The sequence below is a fragment of the Anopheles darlingi genome, chromosome 3, assembly GCF_943734745.1.
Source record: "Anopheles darlingi chromosome 3, idAnoDarlMG_H_01, whole genome shotgun sequence".
NCBI lineage: Eukaryota > Metazoa > Arthropoda > Insecta > Diptera > Culicidae > Anopheles > Anopheles darlingi.
In genome coordinates, this window is record NC_064875.1 from 31,948,439 (window position 1) to 31,971,229 (window position 22,791).

The following is a 22,791-nucleotide window of genomic DNA, read 5'->3' on the forward strand; positions in this document are numbered from 1 at the left end:
CATACGCACTCTTGTACTCATGTAGAGCTAATCTGATGTGGCATAGTTTGCTCCAAAATAGACAGCGACAGGGTTTTCATGATGGAACAGATAGTTAATTCTAACGATTTCCTAATCTCTGGAATGGTTTTTATCATTTGTTCGATCATTCGTCTTCCCAGAACGTCCGTTTTAAAATCTCATTTGCTGTTCTGATGAACATTGGTGATTAGTCATGATGGCATAAAGGTGTCCCCTACTATTAAATTTTTTTCATCTAATATCTGTTGAGACACATGATTGAATCAATGCTCCATAAGAAGATTTCAGGCATGCAACGATTTTTTTCCTCTCATACACCCATTTCTTTTGCGAAAACCCGTTCGCAATCGACTTACTACTGAAACTGCTACGATTGATGGATTAAATTACTGTAAACAATAAGGGGGGGGGGGCTAAAACTTTAAAACAAATGTAAACTAAAGGCCTTACAAAGATATAGGGCCCTATTGCGAGTGTCTTGTCTTGCAAACGAGACTGCTGTACTACTGCTGAAAAAACTTAGCAGTCTTGTTGAGCTCTTATGAATGAACTTGTGATTTTTTACAGTCTGATTTCAAAACAAATACTAACACTACCAAATTAATCACCAACACCACCTAAAACCAACATCTTTCGCGCCAATGGCAACTATGACCAAAACGAAAAAATATACCATTTTCAGTCTCGTTTTCAAGACTCAGAGTCTGTTGCCAAAACCTACCAGACTCTGAGTCTTGAAAACGAGACTGAAAGTCTCGTTGCCATTGGACCGAAAGATGTTGGGTTTTGGTGGTGTTGGTGAATAATTTGTTAGTATTAGTATTTGTTTTGAAATCCGGCTGTAAAAAATCACAAGTTCATTCATAAGAGCTCAACAAGACTGCTAAGTTTTTTCAGCAGTAGTACAGCAGTCTCGTTTGCAAGACAAGACACTCGCAATAGGGCCCATAGTAACCAGAGGGCTTTATTAGAGTCACAATAATATTTATTGTAAAGTGGGCTTTTACTTTTGTCACATCTGTGATCGACCATCTCTCATTTAAACATTTATCAAAAATTTGGTATCGATCCAATCGAGATGAAAGCTAGTGAAACTGAAAGAGGAATGTTAAACCTTCAAGAAAACCACAACACTTGCCGGATACGATAGAAAATGAAGGATTTATAGTCAAAAATCTACAAAAATCAAGGAGTGGGCTTTTACTTATGCCGGTCACTGTATGCTAGATGTGGCGCATATGTTACAATCATTAGGCAGCCAGCAGCGCGTCTTATTAAGACCCCCGGTGCCGCGCCACAGGATGTGCTCCAAATAGAGTTATTATTTTCCTCATCGTGAAATGGGTTTTTCACGATCACCATCGGCGCCATGGGAGATGCGCATCATTCCGCCGCGTGCTGCAAAACACATGTTTGTTATAGGGCGACCTGAACATGCGAAGCGCAAAACACTGTTGCTGCTGCTGCTGATGATTATCTTTCGGAAATGTAACTTTCAACATCCCCCCGTTAATCTACCGTTGTCTGTGAGCTGGATTGGCCGCGGTGCCGGTGCAATGGCACTTTGGATGACCAACTATCACCGGAGCCCGATCAGATGACCGAGTTGTTGTTGCTGCTCATATGTAAACACATTCGTCACTTTCTCGCATCTTAAAATGGCTTTCAGTTTCATTCTTTCATTGCCGAAATTCCCTCGTTGTTCCACTGTGCCACTGTGTTGTGTACCGGAGAGTTCATTAGAGAGACAGGGGGAGAGAGAGAGCCGTGCCTAGAGGCACGTGAAAGTAGCAGAGCAGCTAATTAAAATTGCATTTAACACACACCAAATGCCTTCCAAATGCTGTCGAAAATCAAATACAACCCCTGCCGGACAGCAGAGTTTAGTGTGTGTAAATGGTGTGGTAGAGACCAAAAAAAAAAAAACAAAGGAACAATCGCGTGTGGCACGACAGAAAAGTTAGAAAAAAAAAACAACCCGGTCCGGGGTTGACCAAGGTCCGCCCCGTTTGCTCGTCCGAGGCTCGACCGTTGGCAAGGCCACGGCAAAGCCACGATTCGAGGATCGTTTTGAACAATGGAAGAGAAGGTTAAAAATTAATTAACCAAACCAGCACGGACACGAGCATTGTCAGTGGGCCAAGACCAGTCGACATTTGGCAAAAAGGGGAGTTGAACTAGACTAGTGAGGCGGTCAACAGCTGCACTGTTGGCACAGACACCTTCACCACCTAGACGGAGAAAGCCCTCTCCGTATGTCCGCGGAAGTGTCCACTTTTGTGAGATGAGTAAATTACGAAACAGCAAATCGGCATCGGCATCAGCAGCTGCAGCAGCGGCACGCCAATTTCATGCGACACTTTCCTTTCATCTGGTACCGGGTGGAGGGACATGTGTGCGACAACGCGGTGTCATTGTAGCGTGTTTTCGATTTCGCGACACGATTTCGAGACGATGCCCAGTGCCCAGAGGGTTTCGCCTGTCTTTGCTTGCTGCACTGCATTTCAATTGGATTTAATGTTGCTTTTCTCCATCATCGGTTTTTTGATTGAACCATTTTAAGCATTCGAAGCGCTCGGTGCCTCTCCTGCGTAGTATGAGGACTTTTCGTTAGGTAACCAAACGTTTCGTCAATCTAGGTACAGAGTGTCTCAAAAAAAATCAAAATCCTTCTTCAATGCTGAAAATCTTTTTAGAGTTTTCATTCAATGCTAAAAGATGTTTCATCCATTTATCTTAAACTTTTATGTCTATCGTCGTTTTCAATTACTTTCTTAGTGAAAATAGGATATTGAGAATGTTTCTTTGGAAAATGGGTGTTCGACATAAAAGACCATGGCTTGCCGATAGAAGCTGCCAGGGAATCGACACTGGTATCATTGGATTGACGGATCTTGGATTGAAAATATTCCCATAATGAAAAACCTTTTCAGTTAAAATCGGAGCTGCTTGTAGTTCTAAAAAGGTGTGGCACAAAATATTACGTTTTGGACGGTTTAGACGAATGAAAGGTGACTCTATCTAGTAAAAACGCAATATTTTCAAGATGCCGAAGTTTTTCTTTTCTTACCCATAAACGTATTTCTACAAAATACTGATCGAGACTTTAGTATTATTGTTAACGCTGAATTTTACATAAATTTGGGGCAAATTTATGTTCTGTGGGTTGTTCTTGATCTATAGAGTTGATATTACCTAATCCTCTCGAGAGTTTCATGATGGAAGGAACACTGTGAACAGAAAACTCTTCAGAAAACGCGCTAACAACTTTCTTTTCTTCTAGGAACGACTGCAACTGTTTCGTTCTTTCATGTTGCAGAGCATTAATTCGGCCAGCAATCAAAAAGCGTTTCAGACGGCATTCAACTCATTTTTTCCAAATGAATTCACGTAGAACATAAGAATTTTGTCCCTTTTGACAGTTTTTGCATTGATCTTATTGAATTTCAATTCTATTTTACTTTGAAGGATCTTATTATCTCGTCTGCATTGCGCACAGATCAAGATTAGTTTTGGCTTATTAGCTCTTATTAGACTTAGTTTCCTTATAGTCCGTTAACCTTAACTACAAGTATCCAAGCCAATATTTGGAGCTAATTTCTATTGCCTCCTATACAAGAAACTGATCTGCAATTTTTTATGAGACTCCCTGTAAAACGAACAATTGACCAACAGATGAGCATGATGGGACGACGATGCATGCAAATTGCAAAACTTTGTGCGAAAACTCTTAACCACACGAGCGACTGGTACACACAATTTAATCAAAACAATTTAATGACCAACAAACTATGCAACAGACATTCATCTACATAACGGGGAGGGAGAGAGAGAGAGAGGGAGAAGTGTGTGTGCAAAATGGCTAACACCGTCCGAGGGCACTCCGGATTGCATTCTATCGCGCAATGGTGGCGCGCATGTAAACGATGGATGGGTGCATGGGTGGCAATAACGAAAATTAGTACCTTTCCAGCACCTGGTCTGCAAAATGCGAGCGTGCGCCATTCACCATCGTCTCACTAAGTCCGACGCGCAAGACAGCACCACCACCGGCCAATTGGCCATTCTTGGACAAAACTACTTTGTACCAACATGATGTTTCCGCGGTTTTGGAAAAGGATGTTTGGAGTGTGCCACACATTTTTGGTTGCACCATTCGAAGGAGGGGTGGTGATCTACTACCAGCAATGTTACGGGGCGGCCCCTTTTGCGGACCACATTCACAACCACACCAACCACGCTTCGGCTGCTGCTGCTGCTGGTGACTTCTTTCGTTCGGAGGCCGTTAACAGCCGTATTTGGGATTGAAAGCAACGAGCGTGAAAATCGGTGTAGGTGGTGGTCCAGTTCCACTACCCTTTGTTTGGAAGGGACGGGGAGCACCCGCCACGTGGAGCGCGATATGAATATCTCCACCATGGCGTATCTTTCGGTCGGTTACGAACGAAGTTACGGTCCGGCAGCCGCTCCTTCCTGCTGTCAAAAACATTTCCAACACCACCAATCCCCCCGGGGGTACGGACATGGTTAGCCTGAGCTCCCTTCGCCCCTTTGAGAAACGTAGCATGAAGCAGCATTTGTTCCTGTTCGCATAAACTATTACCATAACCACCGACAGTCCGATCTCTTACCGATCATCGCGGGAGGGGGGGCAGAGCATGAAACAGTGGCCTGTCTTGAGGCCAACAAGCGCCACTCGAAATACGAAAAAAAAAAAAACAATCGCCATCACCACTGTTTGTGTGCGTCGATGTTTTTTGAATGGAAAATCAATTTAACACTTGTTCGCGGCGGCTGCCGACTGTTGGATAACACCGTGGTGGATAGCGGGAAGGGGCCCCTGAGACTCGTTGGCACCAAATACCGGTGGCAAATAGCGGAGCGAACCGGCGGGACCATTGTGGTGCCGGTGGCCAATTTTCATCCGGTTATCTCTGCTGCTGCTGGGATTACAGAACACGGTGAACGCGCAGCAGATGGTCCCTCTTATCACACACCGTTGCTGGACCGCAGGGCACGGATTTGGCCCACGGCAGCTTTAAAACTGCGCCTTCAAATCTTGTGTACATAATTAAGCTACTCGCAGGGGGTGGTTGTTGCGCTGCACCTCAACCGCGAGATCGCAATCAATCAACGTAGAGCAGCAAACGCAACAAATACACCCTTGAACAACGCAGGCCCGGCGGCAGTATACATTGTTTTACATCGTGTAAAGCTATTATGCTTTCAAAATCAAGCGCATCCGATTAATTGATCCGTCAAGTTAATCAATAACCTACACGAAGGATGATCGCGAAACATACTTAATCAAGCTACCGGATCAGAGTGTTTTGTGAGGAAGATTGCAGCTTCCCTTTTGGGCCCTAGCAACACGATCGCGATCGCGCAATGTAAAATGTTCCTATAACCGTGAAAATGTTCGAATCATGATCACCATGCGCGTTCACGATCGTGGTGGTGAAAGTGATAGTGCGATGGTCACATCTGAGACGAAAGACGAAAGACTCGAGAGAAAGAGGAACAGCAAACCAAAAAAACAAAACACCTCCGAGACCGGTGTATCATGGAAATCGTGAGCTTTCTGCATTGGGAAAAGCAATCTCCGTGAGTCGGTAACGGTGGCGATTATACAATGGTACCCGGGGCCTGGCCTGGCCTGGCCCCTGAGAAGGAACAATGTTACCACCTTGGGTCAATGGTGGAGGCACGTCGCCAAAAATAGTATTCGCCGCTCTGTTGCATGTTTACATGATTATGATAATTACGAATTAGAAGCATTGCGCTCTGGCTTCCTTCTGTTTGGTCCAGCAGTAAGTAGCGAGAGAGATAGACACGTTCAATCGTCGAAAGAAAGGCGCTGCAAGACATTTCGCCAGAATGGTCAATGCATATGAGGAGGTTTCCATTCGTTTCGTTTGTTTATTTGCTTTCTGCATAAACAAACCATGATACGGGCACTCTCTGTTTAAAGGCTATCAAGAAGATCACGTTTGTTCAGACTCCTTAAACGATCTAGTAGAGGTCAAACATGGCGGACAAACGACGATCAATAGTCAAATGCTTTGGAATGACCAGCAGCAGCAGCTTTGGATAAACTTGTAAAGAGAAATATTATTGACAAACACCCCAATGTTCGATCGTATAGCGTGTCAATCCCCTAGATCACCATTAAGAGATCGAGTTCCCTTTCACTCCCATTATCTGTGTACAGCGACCGTCGTCACCAATCGCACTGCCAGTTTTTTTCTCAAATCGGTTGTCCGTCATTTGGTCCAACACAAATCTCCAAAAACTTGCTATGCTGCATCCACGGTAAGTAGCAACATTATACGCCATGAACCGAATGCAGCATCACCGGTACCATCACTAATATGAATGGTGTAGAGAGTAATGCGACCGCAGCAGTACCACAGTTTCAGTTCAACTTCCGCTAAACAAACGGTTATGTGAAACAGACTTACTAGGGGAGGACTTTAAATACGTTTAGGCACGCTTTGGTGGTTCTTCGGAGTGAGAAGCTAAGCCGGTGTACCAGCCCAATAACCCAAACAACATCAAGCGGAAAATTCGAATGGCTTTCCATGAATAATAAATCTTCGTTTGATTGCCCTACTCCTCCTCATGCCATGCCTGTCCATTGCAAGATCGCTCTGGTGCTGCTGCTGCTGCTGCTGCTGCCGTTGATACTCTCCCTGTTTGTCTTCGGGGTACACACCTTTTGGGATAAAAATAATATCCTCCCAACGACCGACGTTCGCTGACGGTATGGACATAGAGGGGAGGAATGGTGCGGTTGTGATGTTTGCCTGATCCGGCGATATTACATCACGACGTCCTCAAGCGAACGCGCGAGTTCTCTCCTTCTTCTTGCGCCGACTGTTACTACGGGGTCCGGGCCCAGTTATGCAGCTAGAGCTGGATCTACAATAATTCCAAACACTTTGGCTATTTTCGCGATCGTTCATCAATACGGCACTCCAGGTGGCTGCTGCTGCTGTCATCGATCTCGTTCACGTTTGACTTTGAAGCCCAAATCAATGGATCCCGGAACACGCCGTAGAAAGCCGTTTAAGCTGAACTGGATTGACGGGCGCGCAACCGTTAAAGGGAAAGCCTTTGTCCGTCAGTTTTCCACTCACCCACGGGGAGAGTAAAGATGGTTGATGTTGCATTCTATGGAATGCTGACCAACGGAATACCAACGCGACGCGATCGACAGCAGAATGAAGAAGCGGGACGTGGGACGTGGATGTCCACGGTTTATTCCACAATTTATTCCACATTTATCAACTGCCATCCGGTCCAATTTGCCGATGGGAAAATGAAGCAATCCAAATTTAAGACGCAATAGATGCTGTTGTGAATGAAGAAATCAAGCAGCCTATAGACGACACACGATTTGCGGTAGACTGCCCTGCCATTCATGAGATGCAGATCACTATTAGACATTCCGGATTGCATGTACAGAACTTACTTGGTAACACTTGACAACGTGAGCGATAAGCTAGCGTCAACAGATCATGTGAGATCACTTCGCTGGCAAAAACGATCACTTGTTCGAGATGATGCTATGCGATTCGACTAGTTGCCGCGCTACTGGAGAGATAGATCGCCCGTGCGATAGACGGCGACAAGAGTGATTGACGTATGATCGTGTCTGTATATACGTGGCGTTGCGATGTTACTGGGGAGCATAGTTCGCGAACATCGCGTCACGCGTAAACGAGAGTACCGACTATAGTCGCGTAAAGACCGGCGAGGGTAAGTGGAGGAGATCGAGTTAATGCCTCGATTTCTCTTTCGCCGTCTTTCTCATACCATCTTTAGATCGGAGACACATCCCGGTCGGTTACAATCGACCAGTGCAATGACCACCACATCTCGCACACCGATCAACTCGATCAACTCTCAAGTATTACAAGTACGATCGAGCAGCAGCAGCCCGGCCGATGTGCCGGAACCCTTTTGAGTGATTATAGGGAATTAATTTGGTAATTATCACGCCGGGCGTGCATTACAGTCACTCGGATACAAATTAAGGTAAGGTTGGTGGTGTGTGTTGGGTTGGAAAACTCGAGAGAAACTCCACCGTCCAACAATTTACCGTGGTAATACAATACCAGCTGATTAGAGCGGGTGCGGTACAGCTCAAAGTGCCGCCTTACCAGCGCTGAATGTGTCGCTCTCGCTCTAGTGACACCGGCCTTTAGTACAGCGCGAGGCTCGTGCGCTTACGCAAAGTGTTTGTTATGCAAATCGGGATTACAGGAGACCCCTCAACAAGGCGAGAGAAAGATCTCTTTCTACGCACACTTTCACACACCACCACCAATGGACAGATGCACCTTGGAAGACATTAACCAGAAAGGTGTGCCAGGGTGTCTTATGCTGCTTACGATGGATGGAACGAAAGGAAAATTAGCTTTCCTAGTCCTAGTGGCATGGGGCGAGCGGAGGGGCTTGCACTGAAGGTTGAAAATATAAAATAAACACATCCGCCAATCCGGCATCATGGTACACCACCAGCAACACGACGACGAGAGACGAGCGACTCGTTGGTCCGGTGGCCTCAACAGACCAAAAGCGGTCCACGACGAGGCGCAGGCGCTCAACAACACAACGGGGCTACCCACTAGCAGCGCCAACCAAGCACCCAGCCAGTGCTGCGGAGTCCTATCTTGTTGCGCCTTTTGAGTTGATTGTAAACTGGTCTTTGCGCGAACCGAGCCGAACCGGAAACCGTGGGTGCATGCATCGTCGTAGTGTCTCGCCGCGTACGCGCCTACTGTTAGCGTTAGCAGTGCATCATGATCCAGTCAGTCGAGACTCGAGTACTTCTTTGGCGATGCCTTTGTGTTACGACATCCGATGGTCGGTGGTTGTTGGAATCGTCTAGCGGAGCAGCATAAGATCGTCTTTGACACATCACACTTCTAGGGTGCTGCTGGTGCTGCTGTGTTACAAAAGCCTCCCTAAAAGCGTCCAGAAACTAAAACATAAACAGTCAACAAAATGGAACAATTGAGAGTTTTTCAGTTAAACCAATGCATATTCATAGTCACGTTGCTGATCGTTTCCTTTACGTTGGACACCGTACCATCGATCTATCTATGGAGGGCTAGTGTGGCCGCTCCAGAACCTCCGCATAAACTGACTTGCTAGATGTCGCATCATTTATCACAAAGAGAGCAGCAGCTTAAGCTCATTATGCAAGCGACATTTGGGAAGATAAGGAAGGTGCTAACGTAAACACCACCTCGCACGAGAAACGATCGCAGCTTTCGTTTAATCGTGGCGAAGATCTGACTTTGGTGGCCGTCTATTGTGATTACATCGATGGAACAAGCGTCGTAGCAGATCGTCATCCCAGCTGCCCCTCCTATAACAAACAGGAAGAGAGCAGAAAAACAAGGAAAAGCGGACAAAACGGCTTCGGAAGCACAATGAATGGTACACATCATCATTTCGCACGCCTCGAACGCGTCGAACGCATCTCGCTCATTGTGTGCGGCACCACCAGCAACCGCTGATAAACATTATAGATCAAGACAGTTAGCAACGTTGCTTGTCTTGCTCAAATAAACATCATCATCATCAACAAGATCGTTTCTCATCCGTGAGCCTTTCTGGTACATCGTCGTTGTTCCGTAACCTTTTCCACGATCGCGATTCATCTTCAGCTGCATAATCTATTCTCATTTACCACCAGCTGGAGCACGCACGCACAGCACGCTTCGATGCCTCGTGCGACGACGAGCAACAGCAACAGCAAAAAAAAAAACCAACGGAAGTTAAGCATAATCTTTAGTATTTCCTTTCTCGCCACTAGAAGCAAAGAAGCGCTGCATTTGGGGATTTTGGGGGTGGCAGGGGAAGTTGTTATCAAAGGTGAGAATTTCCTCGCTTAGTGCTCGCTCACTCGCTAACAGCCTTAGCCGCTCAAGGGGTCTGGGAGGTGAGATGATGTTTTGTGAAAATGCAGTTTTCCACCGCACCACCACCCCACTAATCGACACCCAAGGTGACAGTAGGAGGAGGAGGAGGAGGAGGAGATTTCGAGGGCATTCGGGGGATCGAGTGACAAAACAATTCGTGCTCACGCCGAATCGCGTGGAATAGCCAGCGAGAAGGTCTCTTTAAAATGTTGAGAAATGAATTCACCATTCGCGGCGGCGCCTGGCATCAAAAACCGGGCTTTGCGGCGCATACATAAATAGAGCAGAGCGCCTGCTGCTGCTGCTGGCCAAAAGAAAAACATGCTGTCGTTGCCCCCAGTAGTGACTATCCACTCCGGCGGTTCGCTGTCTGTCACCATCGGATACATAAAGATCCCTGAATGCACCGTTGTAGCATGCATAAAAAGAAAAGAAGCGCGTGTGCGCGTGTGTGTATGAGAGTGCTGCACTGATTGTGAAACCGAACTGCCGTTTGCTGACAGGGGGCAGGGTTGTTTGTTGGAAAAAGATTCAACACAACAAACACACCGAACTCAAATAGACCCTCCCTGCGTGCGCATCGAGCGCTGATGAATGGGGTTGATCCTTTGGGGTCGACGGATTTTTGCCACTCTCTGGCGACGATGCTGCTGCTGCTGCTGCTGCTGCTGCTGCTGCGACGAGGCATCGTTACGTAGTGCAATCAGCTGACAGATATATGGTAATGATGAGCCAAGGCTTACACCACACCACCTCACTCTGCTGAGTGACGCACGCCTGCTCTTTTTTTTACAAATATTTTATTTCCTACCAACGAAATAACGCAACACGAGGCTGGATGAGGTTTTGGATGAGTAGAAGAAGCAGAAGAGGGGGAAAAAAAATTAGAAACCAAAATGAGAACAACGCCAAATTGTTTGCATAAATCATGCGCGGCTTCGCACAACAGATATACACAAAGACATGGTGAGAACGCGATTAGGACGATCAGCGACAAAGACAAAGACCGCCACACCGTCCACACAATTCAGCGAGCAAACAAACGATGACATTTTCCTTGCGACACTCTTAGTGGACTACCAACAGCAGTAGTAGTAGCACTAGTTGGCCTTTTCCCAGTATTATGCTCCCGCAATTACGAACCGATTTTAACAAGAGCGACGACGACGAACAGACAACACTAGCGCGCGCTATTGGCCAACACTCGCGATGGCTCGCGGTCTTGTTGTCGTGTTGTTGTCTTCTGCTGACACTTATCTAACACACCGATGTTGCGACCGACCGCGCCTCGAGAGCAACCGTGACACTTCCGGCACGCCAGCGGGGAGGATTCGGTTTGTCGTCGCGGTCGCGGTGTTATACTAACCCCCAATTGCCAATCTTTCTGTGTGTTGTTCGGTTCCAGCATCGCGAAACGGGATGATGGGCAGGAGAGCAGCCGGCCAGCATTTTCCTGAAGACAAATCTCCATTGCATAATCTCTCTTTCTGTGTTAGTGGTGCTGGCCACGCGATCAATCATTCGCCCTCACCCGGTTTCCACCTATCGTGTGTTCAAAAATGATCCCTTGTAGTTGGGGTGGAATGAAAAGAGAACTGGAACTGGAGTGTTCGCGAGGCCCACAAGGTAGGGTTACACACGTAGACACCGAAGGGTCCGACGGAGATTTCCGCAATGCCGAGGGAACCACACGTAACACCAACCAGCCAACCATCCAACCTAAAGCAACATAGTTCCCTCGCCCTCGTAACTGCCATGTGCCTTAACGTTTCCCGCCGTTCTACTGCCGCGGACAGCAAAATTGCTGCAAATCGGATTAAAGGTAGAAAACGTGGGCCGATGGACCGGGTGGCTTGTTGCCTCCGTCCGTCCGTGTCAGAACAAACGTTTCTGTTTGAGGCGCCTCTGCCTCTGTGCTTAAGGGTGTCGTCGTGCAGCGTGAAGTCAACCACGATCGTGTATAGTCGTCGCAATGCCACGCGACGCTTGCCAGGTATTAGCTACACTTGGTCATATCGTGCACTTCGGTCAGTGTGAAAGCTGGAGTGATTTATTCTGGATTTGATCCGGAATCGGAAAACATGTTGTATCTCTGGGGGTTGCTCTATGGTAGCCCCGTCGATTGCATATAAAAAGACAGTTGCAGAATACGATTTTGTTGCCTTTTCGATGAGTTTTAGGTTTTTTTTTTGATACACTCTGATACATCACAATTAGTATACTTTTGGTGAATCTTGGCGGCCATTTTATCGGCAAGATCAAGTTATGTATGTTATGTGCTTCGCTAGTTGTCGGTTGTTGGTAAGTCTTAATAAACGGAAGCAGACGTTTCTGTGAAAATTCTCCTCTTTAAAATCGTAACTCCATTGTATTGTTTGTAATGAGTGGACCTTGGTTTTCTGTCCACAACTGCTGAAGTTCCATTTGAAAATTTATCATTGAAAACGAACTTAAATGTCTTCCTCTGGCAGTGAACTTAGAGATGCTCAGAATTTTAAGCCGTCCAACATTCATTTAAAAATACGTATTATTGGATCAGCATTCATCCATCATACAAAGCCTTCAGGGAGTTTCCATACCAGCCGAAAATTTTCGATGCGATAACGAAACTGTCATATCCATACAAAAAATCAATCACCTTTCGATCCTATTGATCTTATCCATCTATAAAATCGTCGATCATGCGTGGTAGTGTTTCAGAACCTTATACAAAGTCCATAAGTTAGTGTTATAAGATAATCTGTTCGACTACCCTAGTTCCACAGACACAGAATTATCCCAACCGGCGAAAGGCTCATCCTTTCATCGGCATGCACAATACCACTTGATCGCACGCCGCTCGCACATCAATACAGCTACCATCATTACACAACGGCTCCTCCTCTCGGTGCTCTTGCGAAGAGAGCAGTTGCAGCAGCAGTACTTGCACAGGAAAGCTTGTAGAGATCGATCGACTGCGATGCGTTTGAGCCCTGGGCCTTTCGCCTCACACGAGCTCCTCACCACCACCGCCACCACTCACCGAATGACCTTGGTAATTAAACTATAAGCCACCATTAGCAAGCCTAATGAAACAGCAGCACCCTCCACAAATACCGGTGGTTGATGGTCGGCTCCCTCGCCCCCCTTGATCCGATGCTGTGCCGATCTGACCTGAATCCAAAAACCGCCAACGATTTCCCAACTTTCCACTCCATAAAGGTCCATCGGTCCGGCACAGCCACACACACAGATGGATGCTACCTTTTAGCTCGATTTTTTGGGGGAGCGAGATTTTTACCGCTCCGCGCTTCGGAGGCACCGATTTTACCGATCACCCAAAACGGCCACCGCGGGCGGTAGTGAACACGGAAATAAACTTCACTATTGGAACGATTTTCGCTTCACACCTCAATCAATCAGTCAAAAAGGGGCTGCACTGTGTGCAGGAGAAGGAGGCAATGCATGAGCAATGATCGGTGTCAGCCCCGGGGAGGCTTTTTGGACGAATCAGACCTCCTTCTCTTCCATTCAATCAATTGCCGCTGATGATCATACGGCGGACCGGCACAAGGACCGGGAAATGTGAATGCGGGCGAATGGAACTATGGATTAACTTTCACACCGAGAGCAGAGAGGAAGGCTGCTGTCCCCCCAGCAGCTGCTGAACTGTATCCATCAGTTTCGACGACTGATCTTGCGGACTGCTAGAACCCATCCCATCTCCTCAGCGATCGAACAACATCCGATTCGATTTGAATTTCCACCATTCACCACCATTCACGCACGCATCGAGAGTGAACGGGTGTGTACTTGCTGTTGTTGTTGTTGTTATGCAAGTACACGATCAGTCGCGGTTCGACCGATCGTACGTTTCCGGCCCATACATTGTCGCTCTTGCTGGCGGTGGAGTGAATGTATTTGGAACCACCGTCTGCCACCATCCCTTCTTCTTTTCAATCAGTACACTTCAGCAATTTAGCAGACCGTTCGGGGCGCATCCTGTACTTTTAGAACGAACTGCCATAAAGTCACAAAATGGCGTTGAGACCGGTGCACCGAAAAATAAAACAGAAAAAAAAACCAAACTAATTGTGACAATAATTATGGATTTCCGTTTTCGTGCTTCGCGTGCTTAAACTATTGTTGGTGTCCTGGCCTGGCCTGGCCAGGGTTGGCGTGTGGTGTGTGTACGTTTTGAACCTTGACATAGAAGATTCCCCCCCCCCGATCGTGGTTCGTGTTCAAAGCGGTGGAACCGTCGTGAATCCACAAACTAAAATCCAGATGAAAGTCACGATAGGGTGTCGTCTTTTAACGAGCAAACAACCAACCTCACTCTGCTAGGAAGCTCGGAAGCGCGAAGCGACCGCAGTCTGACGCCTAGTCCGGAGTAGTAGACGGACCCCGGAGTCGTACCGTGCAGGCATTGTTAATTGAGCTAAATTAATGTAAGTGAAACGTTGAAGGCCAATTTGGACGTGGCGTGCTGTGGCAGTAGCAGTAGCAGCAGCAGCAGCAGTTGGCAGCAATGGCGTGTCCCGGTCCTCGACCTAGCGGCCGCCATTGGAAACGGTAGAACTCGTGAGGATAGCGGAATTCAAGCGGATTCCTCACGAAACCGCGGGACACGCGGGTTATGTAAGATGCTGCGCAGTAACACAACCAGAGCAGAAAGTCTGACGATCATTCAATTAGGAACGTTAAGATCAAGTTGTAAGAACCGTAGCGCTGCTGGCTGCGACTCCTCCCTTTTTCTGCTATCCACAACAGAGCGCGAAGCGAAGAGCGGTATTGGCTACGTTATCATCACCGGGTGAGCCGGCCTTTCCACACCAACACAGCTGATGATAACACCGCTTGAGGTAATAGCTTAGAGTTTTTCAACATCTCAAAATCAACGAAGCTCATCGAAAAGGGTGCCCAAGCAGCTCCACGTCCGGCTAAAGGAATAATACTGGGTACTGGGTAAGTAGTAGTTGTCGATCGAGGTACGATCGACAAATTTCGCTTGGGGGCGCCGGGAAGAGAGGAGAGTGTGTAGCCGATTAGTGATGCGATTGTTTTACCGCGTGTTTTACACATCTTAGCCATGGTCTACTTACGCGAGCGAACCAGGAAGCCCCAGCTCTACGCCATCTCTCCCGCGGTGCTTGCTGGCCGCGAACGTGTTGCGCACCGAAGGAAATGGGTCAGTCAACGGAAAGTAGAGGTAAGGAAATTAGTTTCCAGCAGCAGCGAGGAGTTCGTTCGATTCCCGGACCGGTGGACCGACGATTACTACGCCCCAACGAGGGTTCCCTTTTTTTGATCGTCCCGGACAGGCAGCCGGATTGAGCTTTTGGTTCAATTTCGGTTAATCCACCAGCACCAAACCAGCCGGTTGACGAGGCGTTTCAATCGCGCTCAGTATTATATGCGTGGCCAGTGAGGCCAGGAGCTTTTGCGAACAATTCGCCAGCATGCAATCTGTGTTAATGAAGTCATCTGCGCGCCCGCGCGGTACACCATAGTTCCTTCATTAGTTCTATTGCCATATGGACGCTTATTGATGGGAGTATTTCATCTTTTCTGGTTCAGTTGTGAGGCGCGGAACATCAAACGACTTCTTGCATAACGCATTTGTCCATTTTCCCCCAGAAGTCCCTAAGGTCCACAGTGATCATGAGCAGAAGATACCACCACGATTGGACCGCGAGATTCAAAATGTGTACCTCTGAACGTGTACGTACCAGGTGTATGCATATGAAACCGCCTTTTTTTTGTCAAATTATTCTGCGAAAATGGAGAAACTCTTATTCTTCAAAGAAATGGCTAACTATTGCCATCACCATACATTTTTTCCTATCTTTTAGGCAATTTACAGATACCCGCCCAAAAAAAGTCGATCTTTTGTTTCAAACCAATCATAGGTCGATTTTTTCAAACTTTTGTAAGAATGGAAGCACTGCTGGGCCAGTATCATTCCCAACGATGCAAATGAATGTTGATTCGATAGAACCAAGTCTGAAGAGTTAGCCGCAAGCGATAAATGTTCGCAATTGAGGCCTTGTATAGTCTTCTTGGCCAGTTTTCCGCATTTTCATCGAAAGCATTTTCATCGAAAAATATCGGTCTGTATTATCGATTTCGATATTCCGGTCGATTTATGTGGATTTCACGATCCGAAATTAATTAAGTGTTGCTTGTATAGCTCACTAATAACTGTTTCGCCCAATACGGCATACAATTCGGTGCTTTCTCGCGATTCTCGTTTGTCACATCAAAATCACCATTTTTAAATTCTTAAAACCACTCTTTGCACTGTGTTTCATGCTCACCGTAAGCTACCATAAGAATTTGATGCGATTCTGTCGCCTATTTTTAAAAATAAAGGCAGAAAATGAACGATGTCCGCATTTTGCAGTTTTTAAGGACGGAACTTTTGTACACAATGAAAATATTGGTTGTAGTGTGAAATTAGAACTATTGCGCACTGATTTTGATTAACAGATGCCGAACGAACACACAGAAACATTGAGGACGGTTCTACGGTTCCATTTTGCGTAGACGGCTGGTAAGTACATTTCCGTACACTGTTACATATTCCAAGTAAACACAAGAAAAACAAAAAGGGAAGGTGTCAGGCAGCGTTAGCAACTCCAGGAAGTAAAAACGGCAACTCCAGAACCCAGAGCCGCGACTGATTATAAGACGAACAGTGGCCGCTTCTTTCTCTTCTAATGGCGGAACGGACGTTCGTCAGCGATTTTTTTTTTCAAATTTTGAGTCCGAACCCCGGAAAGTGTCTCCCTCGGTGAAGGGAAAAAATTAGATTCGGATTTGGTTCGTCTTTGCGTTCTGTGTTTTTAGCCACAACACAAAAAAAGTGAAGAAAAGAAAGAAAAAGATGGTGCCGGGCACGGGGAAGCTAATGATAAATTGCTCGTAATTCACCGCCTCGCCGTGGCTGAGGAGACGCTGAGGGTTTACACTCTTTATATGATAATTTCACGTTACGCATCAAGAACCGCGAATGGCGCGTTGTTCTGCTTCCAGTAGAGAAGAGTGGAAGGATTCGGTGTTTCGATTTGCTGCTTCCGGAGGTGCTTCCCCACCACCACTACCACCGCCATACATAAGCGGCATCGTCAATGACCGCAAAACGGTACCAAGGCAAGGTTTGACGCGGGCTCGTGCCCAGACGTGCTACTAAATCAAAACGTAAGCCGGTAAGGTAAGGTAAGCTAGCAGCGCTAGTAATGCTGGTAAACAGTGCGCTTTGTTTTAAACAATACGCCACGATAGCAACTTAATGTTAAGAACTGTTTAAATAAGGTTGAAATAAAGTTGCTATTGGTGACCAGGCATGGTTAAATGTAAAGAAACTTTCTTTACGATCAATTTCTAGTTCGATTGGAAATACACTGATAAGAACTGTCAAAATCTCTATCCTCACGTCGTTTGTAAGTCCCCGTTGTTGCGTTATTTGTCGACTATAAGGCTTTTATATGTTGCGTAATATAATTTCCGAAAAAGTGGAAATAATCGTCTCAAAATAAATCAAATTTTAGTTATTCAAATCTCCATCAAATCACTGTTATTGGTTTCTGATAAACCAAGACAGCTTTTTCTATTACCAGAATGAACTAGTGATGCATTTACTTTTTTGAAACTGAAATTTATCTGCAATACTTTCACATAGTAGTACATATAGTAGTGTATAGGATAGTACTATGGTTTCACAACTCGCCACACGACAGCTAATGAAAGTTTCATTACTATGAAAGTTGCTATCATGATCATGGTGGTAGGTAGTAGAGCCACCGAAAAACTGTTCTGGTGACGATTCCTTCCAGAAGCGACTTGAAGGAAATCACATTTCGCAAAAATCACTCATAAGTTATGCGAGGCAGAAGAGACAGAGAACGTGAGTGCTACACACTGTTGTCCATCTCACAAATACCACGACCATTCTGTGACTAACTGACATACGACGATGATAACACTCCTCACCTCACGTACCGACGTTCAACGATCGTTTAGCTGCAGTGCGCCCTGCTGCTAGCACCTGCTAGTGTGGTATTAGTACTAATGCGCGTTACGCATGACGTAAGTGGTGCTGAAATTAGTGGCAACGACGACGACACAACGCCAACAACGGTCGCTCGCCGCCATCACTTTTGGCACCGATGGTAATGGTGACACGGACAATTACAGACCAAAGAGAGAATGGGGTGGGGGAAAGCCGCGAATGGGGGGCAACCACTTCCGTCGCGCCCTATCGTTCCTCGCTGCGCTGGTGCGTGGACGCACCATTTCCTCCTATCGACACTGCCAAAAGATAGGACAATGTCCACACACACACACACACACACAGGGAAAAAGATATGCCAAACACTCCGACCTTGATCACTAAGCCCGTCGAAGGTTGGCGGACACACGAGGGCATGGATTTGCTGCTTTGCTGCCGGTTTTAGGGTCAGTTGGTGAGGCCAAAATAATGCAAGCAATGCAAAGTGATAAGATTACGTTCCTCCTTACAGCGCGCCCGCGCTTTGCTGTTTTGCCGAAGAAATTCCTTCCGAAAAGCAGCTCATTCTCGTCGCTCGCCTCGAAAAGCGTTTGGTTTCCGTATTCATTACCCTGCTCGCCGATCGTGAGGCGCTTCCGATTCCCATTCTCTTTCCGTTTTTCGAGGATCGAGGAAACGACGGCGCAACTCACATATCATTACACGCCCGATTGATGCGCTGATGGCCACTGTGGGGGGACTACCGAGTCGCTGGTCTCGATGTGCGCTTGTCGGTCGTGTTCAGTTTCACGGTTTTTCTAGAACCCTCCTCTCCAACTTCGCAGCAGCGATCACCAGCAACAACACAAAAGGCAATCATGCACAACCCCGGGGGGCCGCCATTTCCATAACCGTAAAGTTCCCGTTCTTCTCCTTCAGACTCGCGTGTTATCACGCCAAGCGTAGATCCGGTAGGGCCCCCGGTGTTGTGGGGAGTTGCTTGTGTATGCGCTCGATACGCACATAAAGGTAGGTTTTGGCCAACGGCCAGCGGAATCCAACCACCACCACCATCACCATCAAGAGATCGCAATGTTGGCGATCTTGGTGCACGCAACATCAACGCCCGTGGGGGGTCGGTCTCAAGATTCCCATAGAGCACCGTTTAAACCGTGCTTCGACGAAGAAAACGAGCGACCACGATGATAGACGACGTGGTTTAACTCGGGCAAGGCCGCTGAAACCGCCTTGCCTTTGGGGTTGATCAAACATCAAACTCAAGAAGTCGTTAAGCTCGCTAGCAGAGGACAAAGCGAGAGTCCAATTAGGGACAGAGAAACATTTGGGGCCACAGTCTATTCGATGCGCATACAGCATTCGTCGGCGTGATCTCTAGTGTAATGAGTAATTGGAGTGCTCGTTGGTTGGGCGGAGGAAAATTAGAATCAATCCACCACAGCCCGGGACACCTCATGTCCCTCGCAGGGTCGTGCTGCTGCTGCTGCTGCTGGCGCCGGAAAAAACAAACCAGATATCATTAACAGCAGCGCTTCCAATGGCCCCAAAGTCCTATACAGTCCCCGTCTCCAGGAAAGCATTGGCCGCGCATTTTCTCACGGATTTTAACGACTTTCCATTCACCCATTCTTCCCAAGGGCTCCTTCACCGTCGTCGTCGTCGTCGTCATCGTTGGGAACCCCTTCGAACCCCGACCCGATGCGCACAATATTTCATTTCGATAGGGCTTTCATGGCCACTAGAGGACGGTACACGCGGCGCCGTTCTGTGTCAACTGACTTAGAGTGCACTGTTCCAGGCACCAGCAGCCAGCATCCAAGTGCATGGACAAAACCAGGGAGTTCACGGACGGTGTACTTTGCTCATTGCACAAAGAGAAGGCCGAGACCGCGGAGCGAGAGGATGATTCTGTTTTCCGTTTGCCAAGAAAATGAAAAGGTTTTCCCTCCACCCAGACCACTCAGTTCACACACCAGTGTACCAGTGTGGCCGCTGAGCGCGTCGTGTTTCGCTTGAAGCGTATTGCGCACGAACTTCGATGGCGCACGGAAAGTCCAAAGTCACCAACCCAAAAGCAAGGAGGAAGCGCCACTCGATCGACGCGGTTATCGCTAGATGCTAGAAGTGCTTTTTCTTTGTGTTTAACCCTCCTCCAAAACAATACATGAGGACGTGTAGAGGTTGCCGCCCCAAAAACCGGAATTGCTTGCCGACAGAGGGGACACGATTGTGGAGAGTCTTCTTCTGCTTCAAAGCCAGCAGCTGATCCGGCCACTTAAGTGTGTCAATCAACGACCTTCTCCTCTGATGCTGCCGCTGGTGCTGCTTCGGACACTTCCCGAGGCACTCTTGACATTCATGCCAATGCCGTTGTCGTTGTTGTTGTTGCTGCTGAGTTATGATCACCATAAGCATGCGTGTGCGCGGTCGACCATCAAATCCGTAGACGGTTCACGGTTCTTATCACTTCCGCCTATGCCAGTGAAGCAGCAGCGGGGCTTCAGAAATTGATTTTACCACCATTGACACCAACGCCTTTCGGGACACTATCGCCGTCATGTCACAATTCCGAGCATGTGTTATCACTTTCTTATCTCGCATATAAAAACCAACAGCACACTAATGTAAGGGCCACGACACTCGCACGAACTACGCACGAAAATAATCATCAACAGCTCTGGGAAGGGGGGTTTGTGTGATGAAAGTAATTCCAAAAAGAAAGTAAATCACACATACACAGTATACACACGCGCGCACACATGGGTCGACCCCCCGTGGGGTGATGGTGAAAGAGAAAAGTACCGTAATTGTGGCATCGAAACCGAATGCGATGTGCAACGGAACAATGGGGTGGCGCACCACCGGCGCGGTGCGGTGGCAAGAGAAACGCGAAAAACCCGTAAAAATGTTTTAATAACTCGCATACGGCATACCGAAATATAATTGTGGCAAATAACGCGCACACCAACTCCAGCCACACACGATGCACACACGCACGAGCGTAGAGGTTTGCTAGAAGAAGCACACTACCAGTATCATCACAGGCGAATCACTCCTCCCCCCTTCCTGAAGATCATCTTCACACCAAGCTCATCAATGATGAACCAGCCTCCCGCAGCACCAACACATTACAACCGAAAAGTATACACACCATTCGACCGACCGACGGAGGAGCGAAGAAATAAAAACAAATTCAAAAACGAAATGCAAAAATAAATCCAAAAAAACACAAAACCACGAAGCTCGCGCGCGCCTCACGCGAGTTGCGCGGAGAGGTTGAAAATTTAAACTTTTAGGATTTTACGATTTCATTAATCATCCCCACGGTGCACTCCAACACCGACACATTGTACACACGCACAAATCCGGGAACAGGTATACCAGGTATAGAGAAACACATACAAGTACGGGAACTAGTGGCGCGAATAAAGGGTGGTTGCGCCCTGTAAAATGGGAACGAGCACGTGCTCATCCGCCAACGGAACAATTTTGAATGAGCGACGACGACGAACGACGAACGACGCTCGGGTCTCGAAGTAACCAAGCTACTAACACCCGACGCTACTACTCGACGCTCCTCGAGCAGATAAACCTCCCGAGAAAAGGGTTGTTCGTGATGAACACTCTGTATCTGTTGTTGCAGCTGGTGTGAACCGATTTCGTGTTTCGTCGTTTGTTCGAATATAGGAAGCAACTTAAACAAACCTTTGAAACTTTACAATAGCACAATTGAACAAATCAAATCTACAGAGAAATTCACAAACTTCAATTTTCTTAAACACAGTCACACTATTAATAACACAGTAAATTCAATAATCACAGCTTCACAATTCAATGTGACACACAACCGAGTTTGGTATGAGTGTTGCAATAAAATTGTAGTAAACACTATAGTAATTATAGTATTAATTAAAGTGCCTCAAACACATCGGTGTTTTTTTCCTGTCGATTCCCGTGGACCAAAATGGGAGTTTTCAGCGATTTTCAAAACATTCAAATTCAAATCTCTACTTCGGGGAAATTCAACACGGAAAAACTCGGTTCGGTTCGGAGTTCGGCTCTGCTCGAACGAGTCGGCCCCTGGTCGAAACGCAGGCCCGATTCGAGTTGTGAAGCGTGGTCCACACACGGTACGATTTCATTTTTACGATTTTACGATTTCATTACGATTTCCAAGCGCAGATCCGATATGAGTTAGGCTTGTGAGTTCGTGGAGGAACGTTTTGTGCCCAAAATTAGCACTCAGCGCTTCTAAAGAGAAGCCAAATGATTGGGGAAGTAGTGTAGAATGGATGAGGATATTTGCACGCACTTTTTGAATGTTTTCAAAGAAGATACTATATACTATCATGTGGCATTGAAAGGCTCTACGATTTTTAGCCCCAGGGAGGAGCTACAAGGTTCTTCCTTATCGAAAAAGAATCCAAAACCACACACTCACACATGTATGGAATTTGCACAAATTAAAGCTGCTTTCACATCGAGAGCGTTTTACGCGCGTAAAACGCGAGTAATTGGCGCAGCGTGTTTTTTGACGCAGAAAACACGTTTGTATCACATCAAAATATATGGAAGCGTTCACACAACGCACCAAAAGCAATTTCTTTGAGCTTTTGAAGAGCTCAAAAGTTGGCGTTTTTTCTCGTTTTTGTTGGAATGTGCTGAAATCTCGGTAATCATTGTTTTGTGTGTATATTAAACTATTTATCATGATTTTATAAGGTGTCGGTAGTGATATGGTGCTATTTTCCATGTATTTTAAATCGGTCTTCGCTCAATCTAGGTGTGAATAATGAATTAAGATTTTACGCCTAAAAACGCCAACTTTGGCGTTTTCAAAAACGC

At 46.8% G+C, this 22,791-nt stretch overlaps 1 protein-coding gene across 17 annotated transcripts in view; it reads right to left on the reverse strand.

Moving 5' to 3' along the window:
* Positions 1 to 22,791, reverse strand: part of LOC125956155 (rab11 family-interacting protein 4B) — a 62,497-nt gene that overhangs the window by 8,176 nt on the left and 31,530 nt on the right. The window contains exon 1 of one of the 17 annotated variants that reach the window (XM_049687749.1): positions 21,349 to 21,509. The exons of 12 other annotated variants lie outside the window; for them this stretch is intronic. The gene's annotated coding sequence lies outside the window, so the exon portion shown is untranslated. Of the gene's footprint in view, positions 1 to 20,463; positions 20,539 to 21,307; positions 21,510 to 22,791 lie in introns of those variants that run through there. 4 more of the 17 variants (XM_049687750.1, XM_049687751.1, XM_049687753.1 and 1 more) reach the window with 4 other exon arrangements.